This window comes from Perca flavescens, chromosome 22 (assembly GCF_004354835.1).
Source record: "Perca flavescens isolate YP-PL-M2 chromosome 22, PFLA_1.0, whole genome shotgun sequence".
NCBI classification, from domain to species: Eukaryota; Metazoa; Chordata; class Actinopteri; order Perciformes; family Percidae; genus Perca; species Perca flavescens.
In genome coordinates, this window is record NC_041352.1 from 4,199,820 (window position 1) to 4,222,876 (window position 23,057).

The 23,057-nt window shown below is 42.9% G+C and overlaps 1 protein-coding gene and 1 long non-coding RNA gene across 3 annotated transcripts in view; both read left to right on the forward strand.

The window, feature by feature from the left end:
- plppr5b (phospholipid phosphatase related 5b) overlaps positions 1 to 23,057 on the forward strand; it is a 148,977-nt gene that overhangs the window by 103,893 nt on the left and 22,027 nt on the right. The gene's annotated exons all lie outside the window — the stretch shown is intronic.
- On the forward strand, positions 1,100 to 2,677 carry LOC114549051 (uncharacterized). Its single transcript, XR_003691499.1, has 2 exons — positions 1,100 to 1,654; positions 2,022 to 2,677. It is a non-coding gene; the product is annotated as an uncharacterized LOC114549051 (long non-coding RNA).

Sequence of the window (23,057 nt, forward strand, 5' to 3'; positions counted from 1 at the left end):
GGACCCTGCTCAACATGTTGGGAACCCTCGAGAATCAGAAAAAGAGTCACTGGCGGGATTACGTCAAACCATTAGTACACGCTTATAATTGTACTAAGAACGAGACAACTGGCTTTACCCCTTACGAGTTAATGTTCGGGCGTCAGCCAAGATTGCCAGTTGACCTAGCCTTTGGCCTACCAGTCAATCACCAGCCAGGCTCACACTCGCAATATGTTCGCAACCTGAAATCCCAACTCGAAGACAGTTACAGAGTAGCAACTGAGAATGCTAAAAAGTCAGCTAGTCGCAACAAGGCGAGGTTTGACAAGCATGTTGTTGACTCCACCTTGAAGGAAGGCGACAGAGTCTTGGTTCGAAATGTCCGCCTTAGAGGCAAGCACAAGTTAGCCGACAGGTGGGAGTCTGACGTGTATGTTGTCCTGAGACAGTCTGGAGACGTCCCAGTGTATGTTGTGAGGCCTGAAACAAGAGATGGTCCACAAAGAACTCTTCATCGTGACCTCCTGCTGCCATGCGGTTTCCTTCCAGTGACCTCAAACGAAAGTGAAACTAACCCGCCAAAGGCAGTGAGGCGACCAAGAACTCGACATCCTAACAATGACCGTTCAGATGGAGCTGATGGGGATGAATCCCAATCTGACTCTGAGGAATATCCCTATGATGGGCACAGAAACCTAAGAGTGGAAACACTAGGTTTCGACCTGATCCCTGAACCCATAGAACAATTACCAGAAAGGATTGAACTGGAACCTTCCAAAGAGTTGACTGCTGTTAAGCAAGATCCTTCAGACGTTGCCAAAGCTTTTCCTGAGGATGTTCCAGTAGAGACTTGTGACCTGAACTTACCTGAACCTAAAGAGAGAGACTTATCTGATCCTGGAAACAATGACTTACCTGATCCTGAAGAGAGCAGCTCAACCGCTGGACAGGAAATTGGAAACCTATTTGAGGAAGACCTGGATAGTGTCCATCCTACTACTCAACCTGCCCTGGAGGGCAAAGAAGACACAAGTGTTATGGACCAAACTGACATCCAGACAGAAGGTGACAGTTCTAGAAGACCTATCAGAGACAGAAAAGCGACTAAAAAGACTGACTTACCCTGAGCTAGGGAACCCGTTGGTTACAATAGTTCAGTCTTTATTTCAAACCTTGAGTGATGTATTTACAGATTCCCTTGAAGAACCTAGCTTTCCAAAAACCCCTAGAGTTATGACAGTATAGATTCAGAATGCACAGGGACGTGCATTAGGTAAAGAGGGGAGGATGTAACCCATGTTTAAAATATGACATAAATAAGAATAAATAGTTAAAAGCTGCATAAATAAGTTTGAAGGTGATTCATTTAATGTAAGTTAATCTGAGTTAATTAAAAACGTTAATACAACAATCATTTAATGTTTTAGATTAAAAGTATGCTGACAGAAAATTCATGTCGCTGCCCCTTTAAGGGACTAGTGACGCTAGACGCAGCACCTCACTGACGCTGCAGCAGAGACCTGAGAGAGCAGAGGAGAAATCGGAGAGAACGAGCATCGGTTAATGAGCAGGAAAAAAAAGAGTGAAAAAGTAGATTTTGCAGTTGAAAAACATAATTTACCTGGTCGGGAACTGACGGGGATTTTATGAAAACTAAGCCACACCGGTTTTGGTGAGTTTAGTTGTTTCTTGCATTTTGCAGTGTTGTACCCTTTTTTTTTCTCTGGCGGAGAGCTAACGCTAAAAACTTAGCTGTTTACAAGGAGATGCTTCGTCATAAACGGTTTACCAGTTAATATTTTGGATTTATGAAGACTGTGAATGTTATAAAAGTGAATGTATGCTGTGTAAATGAAAGATGTGTGCAGTAGTTGTGTGGGAGACGGAGCCGTGAGTTAAAAGAGACCGCTCCGCTGCCATTTTTGAGGTGAGAAAAAAACACTGTAGCAGTAACGTTACAACTCAGAGACTGTGAAACATTTATTTGTGTAATTCGAGGATTTAAAAGAGATTTATTGTGCTTATGACCTGTTACACAGGTCAGGTTTTTTGCTTGGTTTGAAGCTCGGTCGGAGCGAGGATTGGTCTGCAGTGTGCGGGCATGCACATGCACAGACGAGATTCAAGATGGCGAGCCAGACCCAGAACTTCAACTCATCTTCTCCATCGCATCAGTGAGGAAATCTCCTGCGTATGGTGACTCGCTGCCAGAGTGGTAGGAGTATCAAGAATTGGTTTTGAACTGAACTGGAAACTGATTGAATAATTTTGGACTGAATCAAACTGAAACTCTTCATTGAACTGAATAATCAAACTCTCATTTGGACTTCAACTTGAATTTAAGGTGTCATGCTTTTGTTTACATATTGAGTTCATATGTTTGAATGTGATTTGATGATTGTGGTCCACTTTGATTTGATTGTGTAAATTGAAGGTATTTTCTTACCCGTAAAAGAAAGGAAAAAGAGTTAACTCAGGAAGTGAAATAGGAATCCTAAAGTAGGTGCAACCTAGGAAAAAAACTGGTCTAACTTAGATTAGCTTTATTAAAATAACTTAGGTGAACTAAAGAAAAAAGAGAGTGAAATACATTTTCATTTATACAATATTAAGAACCTGCAGGGTATTTTTGTTTTGTATACTGTATTTTGTGTGTTTTTTGCATTAAGTAAATTGCCGGCCTTTTGTATTTAAAGCAACGGTCTCTGGTGTAATTATTATTTTGCTTCCCACTCCTTAGAACCTAGAACTGGTCCAGTGGCGCAGTTAGTGGTGTGATACCGGTGCTACATTAACACTTAGCGTTACTTACTTACTCTTCTTCATCCGCTATGGGACATAAGGCTCTATCACATGTATTCCTTGGCAACGTGCTGTGCATCTCCCTGTGACAGGTGCATCTTTGTCCAGCAGCTCCTCCAACTTTTAGAAACACCAGCTAGGGCCGTTTTGAGCTTTTTGAGGGCCAAAAGGACAGCACTGCTGTTGCCAATTTGGCCTCTTTTTAGATGAATTTAAATAAAAAGGTTGATGATTGATCATATAATCATTTTCAAAACATTCAAAACTGTTACTGTGTTATTCTTTTTCAAAAGGCAGCAATAAATAACACATTAAAGTCTGGAGTGTTCATGTAATTAAATACCATACATTAGCAGTGAAATTACTTATTGCATAGTAATTGTGATTATATATTATGAATAGAACGATAAAATGTGAGCAGCAGTTGCTGGTTGTATTTAGCCTCTACAGAGCTCTGGGACACTCCTTTCAGGGGCCATAGTAGTGGAGTTTAGCCAGAAAAAAGTGAGCGTCAGGTGGCGATTATTTATATATAGCTATATATATGATTTTTTAGAATATAATTGTACCAACAAAATCTGTAATCGTTGCATCCCTATTCAGCTGCTACATGTTCAGCTTTCTCCTTTTCTAATTGTAGTGTCGTTATTGTTGTTCTAATAGCTAATGTAACTGTAATTGAAAATTAGCCTCTGGCTAACACAGGACATTTACAGTGATGCAGATAAATGTGCATTTAAAACAAAATTATATATATATATATAAATAAATAAATAGATGCTTTATTGTCATTGCATGTTAAACACAACAAAATTTGGTTTGGCAACAATCCACTCAGCTTAGCAACAAATATATATATATATATATATATATATATATATGGAAATATAAGGAAATAAAAGGAGTTGTATACTGTACATACAAACAGTGACCAATACAATATTTACAGATGGAACAAAACTACCAATACATAATGCAGCTCGTCTTTTCACCCTGTGTGTTGAGCTCTCTGCGCTATGTTGGTGTTCACAACGAGCTAGCATTCTAGCCCTAGCACGCTACGGTTCGCCACCTCATCTCAGCTAGTGATGTAGAAAGCTGTGCAGATTTTGAACAGCTCACCGGGAGACTGAAGGAAGAAGACATTCAGAAATGTTCTGCTGTCCAGCGTTTTCCAGGGTCTTTGTTCAATAAATCCAAACTCTTACATCCAAGATTGAGAAACGTTTTTGTTCACAATTTATGGATTTTAGGTTGTTTATTGCCACTAGCTTTGATGCTAACCGCCACGATGCTTTGCGAGAGCATTCCGACCAATCAAAAGCTTGTTTACGTCTTGTCAACCAATGTAAGGCTGGTCCGGCTAGTCATGTATGTGTGCGCCATTGCAGATGAAACAAAGACTGTATCTAGTCAAGAGGAATGACCCCAGGGCAGAATAGTTTGATGTCCCATGAATTCATACATAACTACATTCAAGTGCCATCACTGCACCACAAACATTCTAATAGCCCAGTTTGTCCCGAAAAAAGATGTTTATAGCAGTGATGTCCTAATGGGTAAAGAAGCGATTGTTCAATCCCCAGACCGACAGGATACAATCTGGGTGGGGAAAAGTGAAAGAGCAGCTTGTCCGTCCCTCATTACCACCACTGAGGTGCCCTTGAGCAAGACCCCAACCGCTCCAGTGGAGCTGCTCAGTGGCCAGCAGATCAGACTGTGGCGTTGTACCGGGCAGCTTCCACGTACGAATGTGGAACTGTGTGAATCAAAATGAGAATGATGTGTGAAGCAAATGAGAATTTGTTCTCAATCGACTTACCTGGATAAATAAAGGTTAAATTAAAAATAAACAATACAAAAAAAATAGATTTACTGTTCTATTCAATTACACTTTACAGATAGAGTAAGTCTAGACCACACTCTATAATTTACAAAGACCCAACAATTCCAGTAATTCCCCCAAGAGCAAGCATTTAGTGTGACAGTGGCGAGGGAAAAACTCCCTTTTAGGCAGAATCCTCGGACACACCAGGCTCTTGGTAGGCGGTGTCTGACGGGGCCGGTTGGGGGTGTGATGAACGATGGCAATAATTGTCACAATAAAGATAATGGAACTATGACTAGAAATAGTAGTTGTAGTAGTTTATGGCGTAGCAGGGCACTGCAGGGCGTTACAGGGTGTAGCAGGACATAGCAGAAGATAGCAGGGCGTAGCAGGATGTAGCAGGATGTAGCAGGGCATGGCAGGATGTAGCAGGGCATGGCAGGATGTAGCAGGATGTAGCAGGGCATGGCAGGATGTAGCAGGATGTAGCAGGGCATGGCAGGATGTAGCAGGATGTAGCAGGGTATGGCAGGATGTAGCAGGGTGTAGCAGGATGTAGCAGGATGTAGCAGGGCGTGGCAGGACGTAGAAGGACGTAGCAGGATGTAGCAGGGCGTAGCAGGATGTAGCAGGATGTAGCAGGACGTAGCAGGATGTAGCAGGATGTAGCAGGGCGTAGCAGGATGTAGCAGGGCGTAGCAGGACGTAGCCGGACGTAGAGGACGTAGCAGGACGTAGCAGGGCGTAGCAGGACGTAGCAGGGCGTAGCAGGACGTAGCAGGATGTAGCAGGGCGTAGCAGGACGTAGCAGGGCGTAGCAGGGCGTAGCAGGACGTCGCAGGACGTAGCAGGGTGAAGCAGGGCGTAGCAGGACGTAGCAGGACGTAGCAGGACGTAGCAGGATGTAGCAGGGCGTAGCAGGGCGTAGCAGGATGTAGCAGGGCGTAGCAGGACGAGCAGCAGGACGAGCAGGGCGAGCAGGACGAGCAGGATGTAGCAGGGCGAGCAGGGCGAGCAGGATGTAGCAGGGCGGCAGGACGTAGGGGCGTAGCAGGACGAGCAGGACGAGCAGGATGTAGAAGGGCGAGCAGGGCGTAGCAGGACGAGCAGGACGAGCAGGACGTAGCAGGATGTAGCAGGGCGAGCAGGGCGTAGCAGGATGTAGCAGGGCGAGCAGGACGAGGCAGGACGAGTGCAGGGCGAGCAGGACGTAGCAGGATGTAGCAGGGCGTAGCAGGGCGTAGCAGGATGTAGCAGGGCGTGGCAGGACGTAGCAGGGCGTAGCAGGACGTAGCAGGGCGTAGCAGGATGTAGCAGGGCGTAGCAGGGCGTAGCAGGACGTAGCAGGACGTAGCAGGATGTAGCAGGGCGTAGCAGGATGTAGAAGGGCGTAGCAGGACGTAGCAGGGCGTAGCAGGATGTAGAAGGGCGTAGCAGGACGTAGCAGGACGTAGCAGGGCGTAGCAGGACGTAGCAGGATGTAGCAGGGCGTAGCAGGACGTAGCAGGATGTAGCAGGGCTTAGCAGGATGTAGCAGGATGTAGCAGGGCGTAGCAGGACGTAGCAGGATGAAGCAGGGCGTAGCAGGACGTAGCAGGGCGTAGCAGGACGTAGCAGGGCACTGCAGGGTGTAGCAGGGTGTAGAAGCACTGCTATACAGTCAACAGGGTTGATTTTATACAAGCTTTTTTAGAAAATAAACCATACGGACCACAAATCAAGAAGGGCAAATTGAAATGTGTACAAATGCAGGGAATAGGACCTTTTTTTTTGACTGAAATCCCGACTGCACTGGGCCCCCTACCTCTTGAGAAACAAAACCCTTGGCTACACAGCCAGTGCAGATACCAGCCCCACCTCCTCCCTGTGTTGAAGTGTTTGGTGTTGTCGACATAACGCTTTAGATGACGCCCTGCAGCATCGTTCTTCCTAATTTACAGTGACGTGTTTTGAACTCACGGTGTACCAGGACACGCGTAGCCTACGTAGAAGGTAGTCTAGCATTGCCAGACCTTCCTCCACAGTGCTGCTAAACAAGGTCTTGCTAGTCCACACAGCATTCCTGGATGGGAGAAAAATGTGCTCTGGTTTATTGGCATTTCTTTACACCAATCACAATTGTCTTGGGCGGTGCTAAGCACTGCACGGAGCCATGTACCTCTGCTAAATAGCCTCTGGAAGGAACTTGTTTTGGTGGAACATGTGTACGTTCAAAAGTAGTTTTAGTCGTGCAACAGAAAACTCAGATTGGACAGATAGTCTAGCTAGCTGTCTGGATTTACGCTGCAGAGATCTGAAGAGCAGTTAACCATAGTCCTCAGAAATCCACCGGAGTTTAGAACGCCAACACAAAGGAAGAGGAAGGGGACGGACATCCGGCCTAAAATGAAAGACATCCGGGGGAATTTCCTGCGGTCACCTGAAAAATCTCGGAAGTGGAATGTCATGCATGTAGACTAGGTAGGTGGTCCATGTTGTTGTGTATGGACAGTGTTGTTACACAGTTACCCTCCTTGTTGTTATGGAGTACAGTTTCTACAGTAAATACAGCTGAACTGAAACCAGCAGTGTTCATCTCACAGCCAAGGCAGTTGTAGAGGATGATTGGTCCCAGTGTAACTGACACATTGAAAAACGTTATTGAGAGTCATTGCATAATATCCAAATGAAAATATGATACAATGAGCTGCAAGTGTATTTCATAACTTTCATTATAAGCATGTCTCCTCTAACAGTAACAGTACCTTCAGACAATTTCAACTTGCATCCAAAAGGGATCACACGTACTGCCAAAACCTCAAGCCTCTGTGGAAGATTCTTTTTTTCTCTTTTAAACAATGTTTTTATTGTTTTTTTTTTCAGTAATATACAATAATACAGCTCTGGAAGCTTGTTAATGATCTGTGTGCTCTCAAAGATGGTCACACTCATGTTCTATAGAATATTAAAATCGGGACATTTTACTATACTCTATTATACTCACTGTGTAAGTTATTTTTAAGTTCCCAGATTGTTTGCCCCTCATTCCCTAACTTTCTAACATCTTGTACATACACCATCAAATAGAAATAAATCCTAAATTCATAAAAGTAAGTGTAGTTGCTTTTCTGTTTCTATGAGAGCTTTGTGAAATGTCTGACTGAAAACCGAAAGAACTTTTCTTGCAGTGCATGCTTTTATTTTTGTACAATGGAGTGTGAATGTCCTCACAAAAATGAAAAGATATCCTCCTTTGTAGCAATCCATCTCCCTTTGGTCAGCAGTCCGACACGCATGAATGTTTGAATCCACAGAGAGTGGGACTCACTGTGGCTTTATCCTTTCAGTACAAGACAGAAATGAAACATTTTCCACAAAGGCTCCCGATTCTAGCTGATTGCTTTGATTTTCTGTGTCAGAGAGCCGGCGTCTGCCCAAGTGCCCATGAGCGAAGGATGCACGGCTTTGGACCTTCGGCAACTCCCCGGCGCGATAGAAGGGGAGAGCAGATTGCTTCTGTTATCTAGGTCATTTAGCAAAGTGCACACACACACACACACACACACACACACACACACACACACACACACACACACCCTGCAGCTCTTAGGAGATGATGCGACTCCTCTTCAAACTCTCATTGTGTCGGTCATTACAGCACTGCCAGGGCCAAACACAGCCATCCAGCATCCGCTGCAGCGAGGATTTATCGAAATGAGGCTGTAATTACCCCATTCAGTAACCTAAAGACTTGGAATTACGTATTGTAATGTTCTGGCCTGAATCAACACCGTAAGGTCGTGTCATTTTTAGCTTCAACCAAGAGCATGTATGAATAATTTGGTCCCAAAAATGTCCCTGCGTCCTTCTTTGTTTTTTTTTAACAACCTAGATTTTGTTGTATCGTTGTGGCTCATTCCTATTGGCTATGAAATCATTTTATTCTCTAGTGCAGAAGCATTAGATCACACCACATTACACAGGTTTAAAACAAGTCCAGTTTACCACTGATGGGAAGTGAAAAGGACCACAAACATTAACTAACTTGCCCACTGTAAATATTAATTACATTACAGAACAACCCTGTGACTCATTTGAGCTACCACTCTTGCTGTAGTTGAGTCTACTTAATTTTGCAGTGCAGTGGAGTCGCATATGCTCACCTTGGTTTTTATTTGAAAAGAAGTGTTTTAGCGAGGGAATGGTTCAAAACTAGCCTGTTCTCTTGGGTGTAGCCGGTTAAACAGAGTTACCTTGTCGCTAACAGTTTATTTTCTGGGTAACATAATGTTGTATGTGACTAATAGGAAGTCCTACGTCATTAGAAGTTGTTCTTAAAGCAACACCAAAGCATTTTATCTCTTCGGTCCCCCCTACAGGTTGGAAGCGGAATTGTCCGTTACCGCTGTCATTGGAACTACAGATCCGCTACCCGATCTGGCAAAATCGCATAGTGCGGTTATAGCCGATAGAGGGCCTCAAGGGGAATGCAGAAGTGCCGTTCACCCTGTTACGAGTTGATGAACCACTGAAACCATTTTGGAAACATTATTTTAAGGTACAAAAGAATCTTTGGTGTTGCTCGTGCCGCGTTAACAGGTCGGCGATAGCGAGGAAAATTACAATGGCGGACCGCGGTGTAGAATCAGCAGGTACTCCGTGGGTGGGGACGGTCACCTAGCTGGAGGTGGCTCTATGGTACATGAACCCCATCCCCATGCACCCTTGTTGTTACATTTTCTGATAGATGGAGCAGAGAAAGAGAGAGCATGGTCTTTGCTCACATTTTGGGGTTTCTGGACACACTGGGTACACATTTATGTGGGAAACCCATGACAAAGTTCATTTTGCATAATAAATGTCAGCTTTAAATATTGGTGATAGAAACATGGATGCACTAATTCTTGTTTAAAATTTGCTCGTGGAGCTTAAGCCGCCTACTCATAATCCACGGTAAAACCACGAGGTAGGGCGCAGAGCAGAGAGGCGCAGGTATACGTAATCATTGCTTGTGGAATTGGTTGCCCCTTGAAAGTTAAGCGGCAAGAGAAAAAGCTGAAATAATTTTAACTTTAAGCACTTTAGGCTACATTTACATCGCTACGTTTTGGTTTGAAAACCAATACCTTCTGCCACGTTTCCCCCTCTCATTCCCCCTGCTCTGGCGTTTCCCCCTCTCATTCCCCCTGCTCTGGCGTTTCCCCCTCTCATTCCCCCTGCTCTGTTGTTTCCCCCTCTCATTCCCCCTGCTCTGTTGTTTCCCCCTCTCATTCCCCCTGCTCTGGCGTTTCCTCCTCTCATTCCCCCTGCTCTGGCGTTTCCCCCTCTCATTCCCCCTGCTCTGGCGTTTCTCCCTCTCATTCCCCCTGCTCTGGTGTTTCCCCCCTCTCATTCCCCCTGCTCTGGCGTTTCCCCCTCTCATTCCCCCTGCTCTGGCGTTTCTCCCTCTCATTCCCCCTGCTCTGGTGTTTCCCCCTCTCATTCCCCCTGCTCTGGCGTTTCTCCCTCTCATTCCCCCTGCTCTGGCGTTTCCGAGCCCCTAAACCGGAGACATTTGGAAACATTTTCTGACCCGTTTTCGTCTGGAATCTGCGGGGTTGTGTTGCAGTCTCAACGGCTAGAAACGGAGATCCTTGGCGACACCGCCACTGCCGCCACTAACGTTTCCATGGCAACTACCATCAACGGGCGGAGTACACATGCTACCCTCCTTTTTACCCTGGCACTCGCATGCTCAGTATAGCAGAATGTTGAGGAGATATGAGGTTTGGGTTGAGGTTAGTTTAAACAGAGATTAGTTCTTCTACTGGAGTGGAGGTGGGGGTGGAGCAGCTGCTATACCCGGTGTGTACCATACAGACGCTAAAGGGGGATTTTTGCTTTGTGTCTGAGGCTGAGAGTAACTGACCAAACGTCCGCATTTTACGAGTTGGGAGTGAGAACGGGTTGAAATTTAGCCTTAGGCTTGCTGTGCTGCAAATCCCAGATTCTAAATTCACATCATTCCATTTAGCATCTTACAAACATGTGGGCTTCCCCCAAAAACATGTGGGCTCGCCACCTCGAAACAGTTGTATGTTGTGTGAGTGGATTGTGGTGGTTGCACCATGCATGGAGAGTGTGCATGTCAATGCCCATTGTTGGGTATTGATTACACAATGTGGCATTTGAAGACTGACAGAGTCTGTGTTGACTGTGTTTGTCTGGACGAGTTCTATCCAGCTGTGAGAGTCTGTTTTTCAGTCCCCTGCTTTGGTTCAGTATGTTGCCGTGGTATTTTTAATCTGACAGTGTGGGCGGCGCTGCACAGCACTCTGACATCTTTTCTCTACTTCTCTTTAGGTTTGAATTTCTGAAGGCAGTGTTGTTTGATTTGTCTGTTCAGCCATGTTGGATATCACTGCTTATATTTTTCTATGCTTATTCAAAACAGCCCAGAATATGTCTTCTTGTTCATCAGACGATTTCTCTCAGAAAAGACCAGACGATCATTCATGTGTACATCAGTGAATAATGAATATTAAACTCCTTTTTAAGTGAAAATGTTGAGGGTGTATACTTAAAGCCACTATGTGTATATTGTCTAAGTGATCATAACATCTTTCAAATTATTCTGAAAGCATTAGTTGTTTGTAGAAATATGTTTCTTTGAGCCCTTTGTTCCCATTGTCCCTGGGTTGAAAGTAAGTTGTTGTGCATTGCAGCACAGTGTCTTATATGATGTGAGCGGCTAAAATCCCTAACTAGCTCTGCAGCCTACGTTCTCAACCAGTGAAGATGCCTGAAAATGAATGTGCAAAATATAACTGTAACAACCTAATGTTGTAGAATGACAGCTTGGCTTACATTAGACATTCAGGACATTAATCCTGGGCCTTATTATTACTACTTTAAACTTTGGTGCATGCATGCATTTCTGCATAGAGACGTTAGTTATATACAGTCACAATGGACCACCAAACCTCCACCATGGATGAACATTCTCCCATTTTGGTTTCTCATAATGAGAGATTTCACTCCTCGTGCTCAGAGAACTAGGGTTATCCAGGCAGCATAACGTTTCTTAGGCTGATATAGAGGTTTTTGAATGAAGCTAACATTTTTCGTGCCAATATCTTTAATATTGACCATAATGAATGCAAAATCGTGCTGGAAAGAGTGTTGTGTTGCTACTTCTAACTATGTCAAACTTTAGAATGTTTCCAGTATTTTGAGGATTTGGTCAGACCACCAGAGTGCATCCCTAACAGGATGTGTTGGTACTCAGTGGAAGTAAATTACTTTAAACTTAATTACCCTTCCAAAATGTTAGGCGCTAGGCTTCAGTAAAAGGACAACAATCTAGCAACTTGTATGTACAGTACAGCGTCAGTGGTTGATAGTAGCAGAAAGAAAGATATAAACTGGAGACAAAAAAAAGCATTTACATGCATACAATTGTTAACATTTGTTAAAAAAAAACAAATAGCAGTGAGTTCCGCTAAACTCCACAGGCAGCAGGAATAATACCCACAGGCTAACAGGCACTGAGTCTACTGCCTGACTCTTTCTGCTTAACAGATTCTCACTCCAAGCACGACAAAAAGTGACTCTTGGTCAATTGCCATTTTTGGACGTATTTTGATAACAGGAATATAATTTATTTGAATGACAATAGCTCAGGGAAATGTCCAGCTAAATATTCTGACATTGCTAATGTTGGTTGGCACTAGCAACCTGCTGGTGCAGGGACGGACTGGGGCTAAAAAACAGCCCTGGACTTTCTCCCAAATAGGCCCATCATCCGGCCATTCGCCCCTAGCCGTGCGTGACAGACACTAGCCAGGATGTCCTGATACTATGCCACAATACTGTAGCCTATCAGACAAGGTATTCACAGCAAGTAACATCTCAAAACCAATGATGATAATTGGGGTTGTGTTTATTAGCCATTTGTGGTCAGTACCATCTTTACAACTAAACTCTCTCTGTAGAGACAGGTGTTTAGGCTTTTACTGAGGTTGGTAAGCAAAACATTGTTCCAGGCTGTGACTATCTGACTTGGGCCGTTTTTAAATATTGTGATGTAGAGCATCCTGGGACATCCTGGCACTTCCCTGCACTCTCCCTGTCATCTTTTGTGCTGCAACTATCTTCAACCTGAATAAACAAATTCATTTAAACACAGGTTATTAGCTATTATTGATATAATGTGTTGCTTTGTGTTAAACAATTAGCACTGAATCACCTGTTTAATATTTTGTCAATGTCATATTACACTTTTGATTCATATTAAGGCTGTAAAATGATGAAAATGACTAGGCCCCATCAATGTAGTCTGTGAAGCTTTCACAAAAAGTTACCAGTTCCACAATAGTAAACGCAAATATGAAAGACAAGGAAAAACTGCACTCTGATGGAAGACATTGAAGATTGTTGTGGTGATGGCGCAGTGGATATGACACCTGCCTTTGGTGTGGGAGATCTGGGTTCGATTCCCACTGTGATACATCTACCAGTGTGTCCCTGAGCAAGACACTTAACCCCTAGTTGCTCCAGAGGCGTGCTACCTCTGACATATATAGCAACTGTAAGTCACTTTGGATAAAAGCGTTAGCTAAATGATATGTCATGTGATGTAATTTAAAGACAGACAGAAAGTGCAAGCTAGGATTTTTTTGGTAAAAACTTTTGGTTAAATTGGGTGAATTATTTAGCCCCCTTCCCTGTTTGTTAGCACGTTGCCTGACGTTTTCCCGTTTAATTCAATACCATAGTCTTCATCCTAGCAGCAAAAGTGACAACCCGCGATTTATTTCTAACGCGTGTAATGTTTCAACAGAAATGATTAAACACTTTAAGTTCAACAGCACTAAATGGCTCTATAATTTTCATAATCATGATGCACACCCATGTTGATAGCTGATTATGCAATTGGCTAAGATAGATATAAAGGCAGCCTTATTATAATGTGCCCTGCTCCTGGCACTTACCAGTAGGCCTACCTCTTGCTGATGTGAAATGAACTCTGCTGCCTGTCCCTCATCATGACCAGGCTGTGGATTGGTGATAGCCAGACTAGTATGCCTATTCTTCTTCCTCAGTTTCTTTTACACGTAGCATATGCAGTAAGTGATCGTATTAGCGCCCCCTGCTGTTGGCTGTTAATATCACTTTATTAGACTTCTTTTGTGCCGTTTGTGCAGTCGGTCTGGACTTTTCCAGAACGCACAGATTGTCAGTCCGTCCCTGTGCTGGTGGATAGTTCAAAAGTATGCTAATGCTTTGTAGGCTACAACAAAAGTAACTAAGTAAAGTTTACTCTGAGTACATTTTAAATGAGCAGTTAATACTTTTACTTGAGTAGATTTTTATACGAGTCATTTTACTTGTACTTAAGTAGAAGTTCATCCAAGTACTTTTACTTAAGCGGAATATGTGTTTACTCTTTCCACCTCTGGCTCAGAGTGTCCAGTGCTTTGAGTCAGGTTTGGTTAAAGATGTCCTTGTAACAGCTAAGGAAGTATTAAACTACAATGAATATGGTATCAGGAAAAATACATTGTATCCATTAAACCAGCGTTGGACCACTCTAACTGGATCTGATACCATTCAAAATAAAAGATTAATATCTGGTTGACCTCTGCGAGATCTGTGTCATAAAACTAACTGACAAGAGCCCAGAGTCCGATATATCTTTGTAATTCCCCTTTGAATCGGCCTGATGTATTACCACAGCCGCTTGCGCTGGCTCCGCAACCCAGGCTGTGTGTCACCCCCCCCCTCACCACTCAGTAATACCACAGGACACCATTTCAACTTGGCAAGACGGAGATGTCTGGAATGTCTTGTCGGGCTGCTCAGCCTCGTCTCCCCAGGTTGAATTTTTCATGTCGCTCTCTCCATTTAGCCGACAGACCTCTGATGTAGTGAGCATGCCAACAGCTGCTAATGTCTGACATTAAACGGGAAATAGGTTAGCGTGCGCGCGCAGCTCTGAAACGCCTGCAAAGGCTGTATAGAGAAATCAGCTCTGACCTGAGGAGGCTCAGGTCAGATGACGTCCGACGGAGAAACGCTATCTGAGTAGAAAATTGATGGTATGTGACAGCCTCATACAAGGCTCATGGGGAGAAATGCTCTTGACCCCGGTGAGAGACACACACACACACTGGTCCAACCTGAACGTGAATCATGGCAGCACAGCAGGGAAATGCACGGATATGTTGTTAAACAAAACTGCTAGTGTGCAGTATATCCAAGAGAGAATCATCACAGAGTGACAAACGTCAACTCACATCATTTGCGCGCGCGCGCACGCACACACACCTAAACACACAGATATACATACATACACACACACACACACACACACACACACACAGAAAAATAGCGCAGAGCTCTTCTTCAACTCACTCAACTGGACAAAATCAACTCTGACACGCGATGACATCATCACCCTCTCAACTGGATCGAATTTCTCACTTTTAGAATATTGCTAAAGCAGGAGCAGCACTAATAACTAAGGATGGTAATGATAACTGTTCATTTGGGCAGTATATATATATATATATATATATATATATATATATACACTATTTTTTTTCTTAATTTACTCAAGAACAATAATAATGACACAATACAAATATATAAACAATACTAACAACCAAAAATAAAACAAATTACAGCTCATGTCAACAGAGATATATTGGAGGCCACAGGAAACAGGAAGTTACATCACTTGGGCAGCATATTTAGAATAAATATATTTCATTATACTGTATTTCAAATTGGTATTTTCCTGGGGCTCACGAGGTGACTTCCTCCCATGCAGCGGTTTAGTGTCTTTGCGTGCCCCAGTAGGAGGGGCGGTACGGTACAGGGTGTGGAGACGCCAGTCCAGCAGCAAACTGCTATCTGGTGCCAATAATGGCTGATGGGATGTCTCAGGTGGGGGTCCACCCCAGGTCGGCAGCTCCGCTCACTGATGTTCCATAATATTTTGGTCACTTTATTTGGTGAAGTCATAAAAGCCCCTCTAAAAGCACACACTCTCGTTAAAGCCCTTCGATCACACACACCCCTTTTATTCTACATTTTCCAACCAGCTGAGAAAATACCTTTTCCTTTCCTCTGCAACTCAAGTTATTTTGTATGTATATATTTGTTTCTGTTTGCACCATTCACCAGTTCCAATTCCACATAAGTGTAACTTATTGTGGCAATAAAGCCTTTTTCTGATTCTGGTTCTGGTGACTGCCATCTGAAGGCAGCAGCCATCTGTCCCACCTGCACTCTCTAACTGCAGTGATGCCGTAAAGCCACAATTCCACAGTCACTGTAACTGATTTGTATGTTAAGAATTGGGCTGAAACGATTCCTTGAGTAATTTGATTACTATAAATGGATTTTGCGATAATTGAGCTTCCTTTGATCCCATGTAACTATATACGGCCCACATGGATGATGATTACTGTCACACAAGGCGCCTATGGGCTGTGTACAGGTGATGTAAAGAATATGGAGGAAGAGAGAAAAGAGACCACGGTAGAGATTAGAATGAAAGACCGAACATCCACAAAAGGAGGTAGGTTGGAGGGGTGGATGGGTCAAACAACACAGGACTTTCACCCAGGAGACCGGGGTTCAAGTCCCGCTCTGGTCCAGCGTGTCACTGAAACGTACATTTTGTAACCCCACCCACCATCTGTTCCTAAACCTAACTGTCCCGTTCTTGTGCAGCATGTCAGTTAAACCTACGTCCCGACCCAGAGCGTCAAAAAGAGACGCCAAGAGTCCCGACCAAGTGCGTCTAAATACGACGCAAAAGGAGACTTTTAGGGTCCGCAGAAACGCCAAAGACACCTGACCAAGCATCGCTTTTTGACGTGATGGGAGTGAGAATGTGTTGCTATTACTACAGTGACTGGGTCCTTTGAGCAGGATGTGCTGACTACTGAAGACTTGTGAAAATGTAAACAGGGGATCTGTATTAGCCTGTTAATGGAGAGGAACTATATAGAAGCGTACAGAATGCTCCCTCAGACTACTGTGTGCAAGTGGAAAAACACAATATATTTAAGTCCTGAATTATCAAAAGAGATGAAGAATAAATTAATTGCAGAGCGAGAAATGGAAACATTTGATCTGGCCTTGGATGAGATTGCACGCCCTAATAAAAAAAATGCAATTAGGCCCTCTGAGGCAGTCTGCTGCCTCAACACAACAGATTAGTGATTAGAGCCGAACAGAAATCTTTCCTCCCTTTCCTATATTTGCCTGTTTTTCCCTCTCAGATGCTCCTTCCTCCATCTTCTCTAAGATTAATATCATGGCACTAAACTGATGCCATATTGGTTATTACCATGCGTGTATCACATTGTTGTTTTTAAAGAAAACACGTTGTCGAAACACAAGGCCTTCTTGTGAGAAGGTGTTCAGATTTGGAAGTGTGAACAACGATGTGCTGTCTGAGTATGCTTTGTATTTGGCATCAGTTTAAACAAAATGTTCCTATTTATATAAAAGTGACTTATTGTAAAGGATTTTATGTGGATGTTCTGTGGTGCATCAGGTCCACCTGCAGAGCTACAGACTCCTCTCCTCCATCCACCACAAATGGCACATTAACCCTCGTGTTGTCCTCGGGTCAAATTTGACCAGTTTTCAAAGTTTTTTTAATTATAGAAATGTTTCTTTCAACCAAATTGCCCAAAATAACTTGGTTGTATGGAAGCCATGAAACATTCTTCGCAGGTCAAATTAATGATTACTCCCTGAATTTGGGGTGTTTTATTCAATTTTATAGCATTTGAAAAAAATTGGAAATGGTTTTAAAACAGTCTCCTGACTAAACTTTGACATAAACCAGTCTGTGATTCACTTAACATCATCTGATCTTAACCAAAAGTCCAAATAATTTATAGTTTCTGCTTTTTTTAAACACAAAAATAAGGTATGATGTCATTTAAATTAGGATTATTGACCATTCATTTAAAAAGCATTGAAAAAAGTGACAAAAAAGTGACAAAAAAGTTGTAAAAAGCGCCAACATCGAAAAAAGCGCAAATTTCCAATTTTCACCTGGAAGTTCATGGTCAACGGGAACACAAGGGTTAAAAGGCCATGCGTGAGTGAGTTTGACAGTACTGCTTTTATTGTATGTTCTCAATATTAGCACAAACCAATGCTGAGCATAGTATCAACACAAAAGTCAACTTTTGAAGAGGTTTTTTTTCGGACTTTGACCCTGAAAGTTTAAAATCTGAAAAAAGTAATAATAAAAACAAAAAAAGTCTAAATGAATTGTTCAAATGTAAGTTTCAATCACTTACCGTAACTAAACATTAAAAAAAGAGAAAGTTAAATGATAAGCCTGTTGTTATTCTATATTTTTCTTATTGTCATTAAATCTCATGAAAATACGCAAACCAATAATGTGTTAAAGTGATGGTTCAGAGTAATGTCACCCTAGGGTCCTTTGCACCATGACCTCGAGCCAAACACCCCCTCAGAAGCTTTTTTCACCTGGGTCGAACATTGGGAGAGTTAGCATAGAGTAGCGTTATCAGCTGATTAGCTTAGCGCAGGGGCTAATGGATCCGAAGTGTCTCTTAACATTACCCCACTAATAATGCCTGAAATTATATCAAACTTCTACACTAGTACAAATAGGTTATGTACTCAAACGATGGATTGGAAAGTTTGTAAGTACACCAGAAGTTTATGAACACTTGCCTGCTCTCTTCTGATCTCTGTTGCTGCTGCTACCTGCAGTTAGACGAGTGCTTAGGGCTGTCTACAAATTACTACACCAAAATATTTATTAATTTAATGATTAAATAAGGTAATGTCTCCAAACTTACCTCAATTATAACTTGTCCCCTGCTAGTTATTCTACAGCACTTTAAAAAATAAGTTAAATTAAAATTAATTTTGGTGTTGTAATTTGTAGACAGCTCTTCTTACAGCAGCAACAACAACAGCAGAGAGCACAAGCCAGCAGGCAAGTGTTACTTACTTAAACTTCTGGTGTACTTAGCTAACCCTAACTTTCCAATCCATCATTTTATGAGTACATAACCTATTTGTACTACTGTAGAAGTTTGGTATCTTTTCGGGCATTATTAGTGGGGTAATGTTAAGAGACACTTGTGTGATTTGCAAAAATCCACCTCTCCCTGTTCAGATGCACCAATCAGGGCCAGGGGGCGGTGTCTAACTGCGTGTCAATCACTGCTCATGCACAAGCATTCATTCTCCCTTGTGGGGCGAGCGGCTTAGGAGACCGTTTTGGGCTTCAGCGGAAAGGGGGGAGGGACTGCGAAGTTGTCGATGTTCAAATTTTTCGCTAAGTCCTGGATCTTCCCAATCCTACCTACAGCACCTTTAAGTTCACATGGGTGTTTAGTTCAATTCAATTGACAAGTGGATGGGAACATGGCTACTGATGTGTTTTTAACAACAAAGAAGGAAAACATTTTTGGACAGCTTTATACATATACTGTAATGCATGCTCTGAAGTGTTATTTGGTCACCTTTAACAATGTGTTTATTAGAAATGTTTGGTGTGATATATCTTAAGCAGACCTCAGTAGAAAATGACAACTTTTTCTAATGGCAGTGATAAATAATCAAGTCATTTTTACAGTGTGCTGTAACCTTAGAGATTAGTGAGCAGACCTTATGATAATGATGCATTATTTACAGCACTTCATCTGAGGCCCAGATGGAGAGGAGAGGAGGAAGGGTTGATGCTCCAGGCTCTATCCCTCCACTCGACTCTCTCTGTTACGTTTTTTTCAGGCTGCTCTCTGTTCAACCATTCGTACATATCGCCACAAAAGGTAACGCACTGTAATTGGTGTGTGTTCCACGTATTTATTACTGTCAGCAGCACATTGACTGCTGCTGGATAAGAGCGTGAAGATCCTTGGGATGTTTGGCTCCTAAAACAGAGGGCTTTCGAGCCAGGGGAACGGAAGAAGTCAAGGAGAGAACACAAAACTTTCACCCAGGAAATGGGTGTTCAGGTCCCGGGAGTGCTACTTAGGGGACTGGTGTTTTAACCCAAACCACAATCTGGTTTCTAATCTTAACTAGTTGTTTTGGTGCCTAAACTTAAAGCTTTAGTGTGTAACTTTTTTATATTAATACACGTCCCCAAGCCTTTGCCAAATGAGTTGCTACAAAGCATTTATTATTATTATTATTATTATTATTACTCAACAATATTTCTCAGTAGGACTATGGTCAGAAGATTGTGGCGTCCGGTGACTTTCCCGCACAGAAACTCGAGTGGAGATAATGACCTCTTCTGAAGAGTCCATCATGTTTTTTTTAATCCTCCGTGTCCTCCTTGGCTACAAGTAACTGCGTTGAGGAGGGGGTGGTGCATGATCACGGAAGGCTTGTTTCATGTGGACGTTATGTTGTCATAACTTAGAATTCCTCATTCCCCCCATAGTTTTAACTGTCGTCGCCGCAGGATAGTCACTTTTTGTCAGATAAACCCAACTGTACCAGCCCCTGACAGGACCGTCACCTGGCGCTGCCCTGTAGCCGGCTCACAGTTAACTTTTGTGGGCTAAATTTCACTGCCTCGGCCTCTGAAAGGCTCACATTAGTCTCGAATTGCCAGACCCTCCTCCAAAGCGTGCTGGAAGAGAGTCTGGCTACTCCGCACAGCATTCGGGGATGGGAGGAAAACGGGCTCTGGTTTAATGGCATTTCTTTAAACCAATCAGAATCTCATGGGCGGTGCCGGAAGTGAAACCGGAAGGATATAGACTAGGCTCAGTTACCTTTTCTCAGCGAAATCTAACTGTAAAGTCTGCCAACCTTAAAGGTCCCATGACATGATGCTCTTTGGATGCTTTTATAGACCTTAGTGGTCCCCTAATACTGTATCTGAAGACTCTTTTATATAGACCTTAGTGGTCCCCTAATACTGTATCTGAAGTCTCTTTTATATAGACCTTAGTGGTCCCCTAAAACTGTATCTGAAGTCTCTTTTATATAGACCTTAGTGGTCCCCTAATACTGTATCTGAAGTCTCTTTTATATAGACCTTAGTGGTCCCCTAATACTGTATCTGAAGTCTCTTTTATATAGACCTTAGTGGTCCCCTAATACTGTATCTGAAGTCTCTTTTATATAGGCCTTAGTGGTCCCCTAATACTGTATCTGAAGTCTCTTTTATATAGACCTTAGTGGTCCCCTAATACTGTATCTGAACTCTCTTTTATATAGACCTTAGTGGTCCCCTAATACTGTATCTGAAGTCTCTTTTATATAGGCCTTAGTGGTCCCCTAATACTGTATCTGAAGTCTCTTTTATATAGGCCTTAGTGGTCCCCTAATACTGTATCTCTCTTTCCCAAAATTCAGCCTTGGTTCATAATTACAGCCACTAGAGCCAGTCCTACAATGAGCTATCCTTAGGATGGACCATTTCTGTGTCTGTAGCTATTGAGGAGGAGAGAGGGGGGGGGCAAGGTGGAGAGTGGGCCAAATTCTCTGGGCGGGCAAAGCAGAGAAAGGGGAGGTAACCTTCCTCCTTATGACCTCATAAGGAGAAGATTCCAGATCGGACCATCTGAGCTTTCATTTTCTCAAAGGCAGAGCAGGATACCCAGGGCTCGGTTTACACCTATCACCATTTCTAGCCACTGGGGGACCATAGGCAGGCTGGGGGAACTCATATTAATGTTAAATTAATGTGAGCAGACGTCACGTGACAGGCCTGTGGTCGCAGTTATTTCGTAGTATATCATACGAATTGTGCATAAGTTTTGGTACGATATCTTAAGAACCCGTTCACAAGAACGTTGTTGTGACCTCGGAGACCAGGCAGGTTTGCCTTGTCCCACACGTTGTGTTCAGCCTAGTGTTGGGCAACAATTCAATATGATCATTTATCATCTTTTAATGGAATCTTATTGTGATGAAATCAAATATCAAGATATAGTGATCTACAGTCACGTTGTCTAAATTGATAATAACAAGCACACACTAACCCTGTTTTCTCAGGAAGTCTGTTGTGAAACATTTTGAGGGAATATGTGAAGAATTGCTGATTTCTTTTAACATCACACTATTTTTGTGCATGCATGTTAACATAGTCAGTATATAGCTGGATTTATTTTTTCTCTATAAATTCACTTGAAACTGTTTACCACATTATTTATGGTTATTTATCTAAAATCTCATTGTAAAGAATATTTTGTGAAAATACCAATTGTCAACCCTACAACATCGGCTCAGCCTGAATATTTTCTATCTCCTCTCCCATCATGTACTCTTATCTCCTCCTCCTTTTTTCTTCTCCTCTCTTCCCACTTTCTCATCTGCTCTCTGCTTTTACCCTCCTCCCTTCTCTCCTTCCCCTACGCTCCGTTTGTCTGTCCTTCTCTCTTCCCCTCACCTCTCTTATTTGCTGTGTTTCTCCCTCTGGGTATCATCATCTGCCTCCGCTCTCTTCTTATTTTCATGTTGTTCCTCTTCTCCTTTTTATCTATCAATTATTCTCCATCCACCTCTTTTGTGTCATTTTTTCTTCTTCCGTGCTGCAGTTCCAGTGGCAGATCTGCCAGCACTTCTCTAAATACAAGGGAGAAAATAGACAGATGCCCTGAGGAGAGACTCTACATATCCGCTCATATTTACACACAGTCACAGCTGTCTGCCGGCATGTCATCACAGAGTTTTCAGTAAAACATTACGAGCACAGGGAGGGAATTTCAGAACATTTTTGAAAGTCAAAATAAAATAATGTAGATTTTCAGCATTTCCCTATCAGGAGAATATTTTGAGTGGGGTAATAGATTGAATCCTCATACATATCTCTGAGACATGCACAATGACACGACAGTTTTTACCTGCTGCAGTCATTCCCCCAATGACACAGTTTCTGGGAGCAAAACAGCATTTTCCATCAGTCGTCAAACCAACGAGCACTGTTCCCCCGTTTCATCACACATTGTACCTTTTATGTGCAAACCTGACGCTCAATGGTGTTTTAAGCCCCGACCGTCGACGTCAAGGCACCTAACCCTAACCTTAACCATAACCATAACCATAACCATAACCATTGCTTAATCCTAGTGCCTGCCAGAAAGAAAAAAACCTGACTCCACCAGATGGATTGCTTCGCATTTGCTCGGCATATCCATCTGGGAACTTTCCGTTGGAGAACTTTTGGGAAGGGGCGAAAATACTGGTTAGCTGATTGGATGAACCATCTGTCTATCACCTATGTTGGTGATAGACGGGCCAAATCAACCAATCAGATCCACGAAGCGTATGAAAATACAACCACAAGCCCGCCCCTGCTGCGGCAGGCAAAGCATAGCTCGTTAGCTCAGCATGCAAGCAACATGTCGGTAAAGGATATTTGCCGTTTGTGTAACACAATTTAGGAATAAAAAGCACCATTTCAGGTTCCCGGTCCATATTCCAAAAGAAGGATCCAAGAGAAAAAAGCATT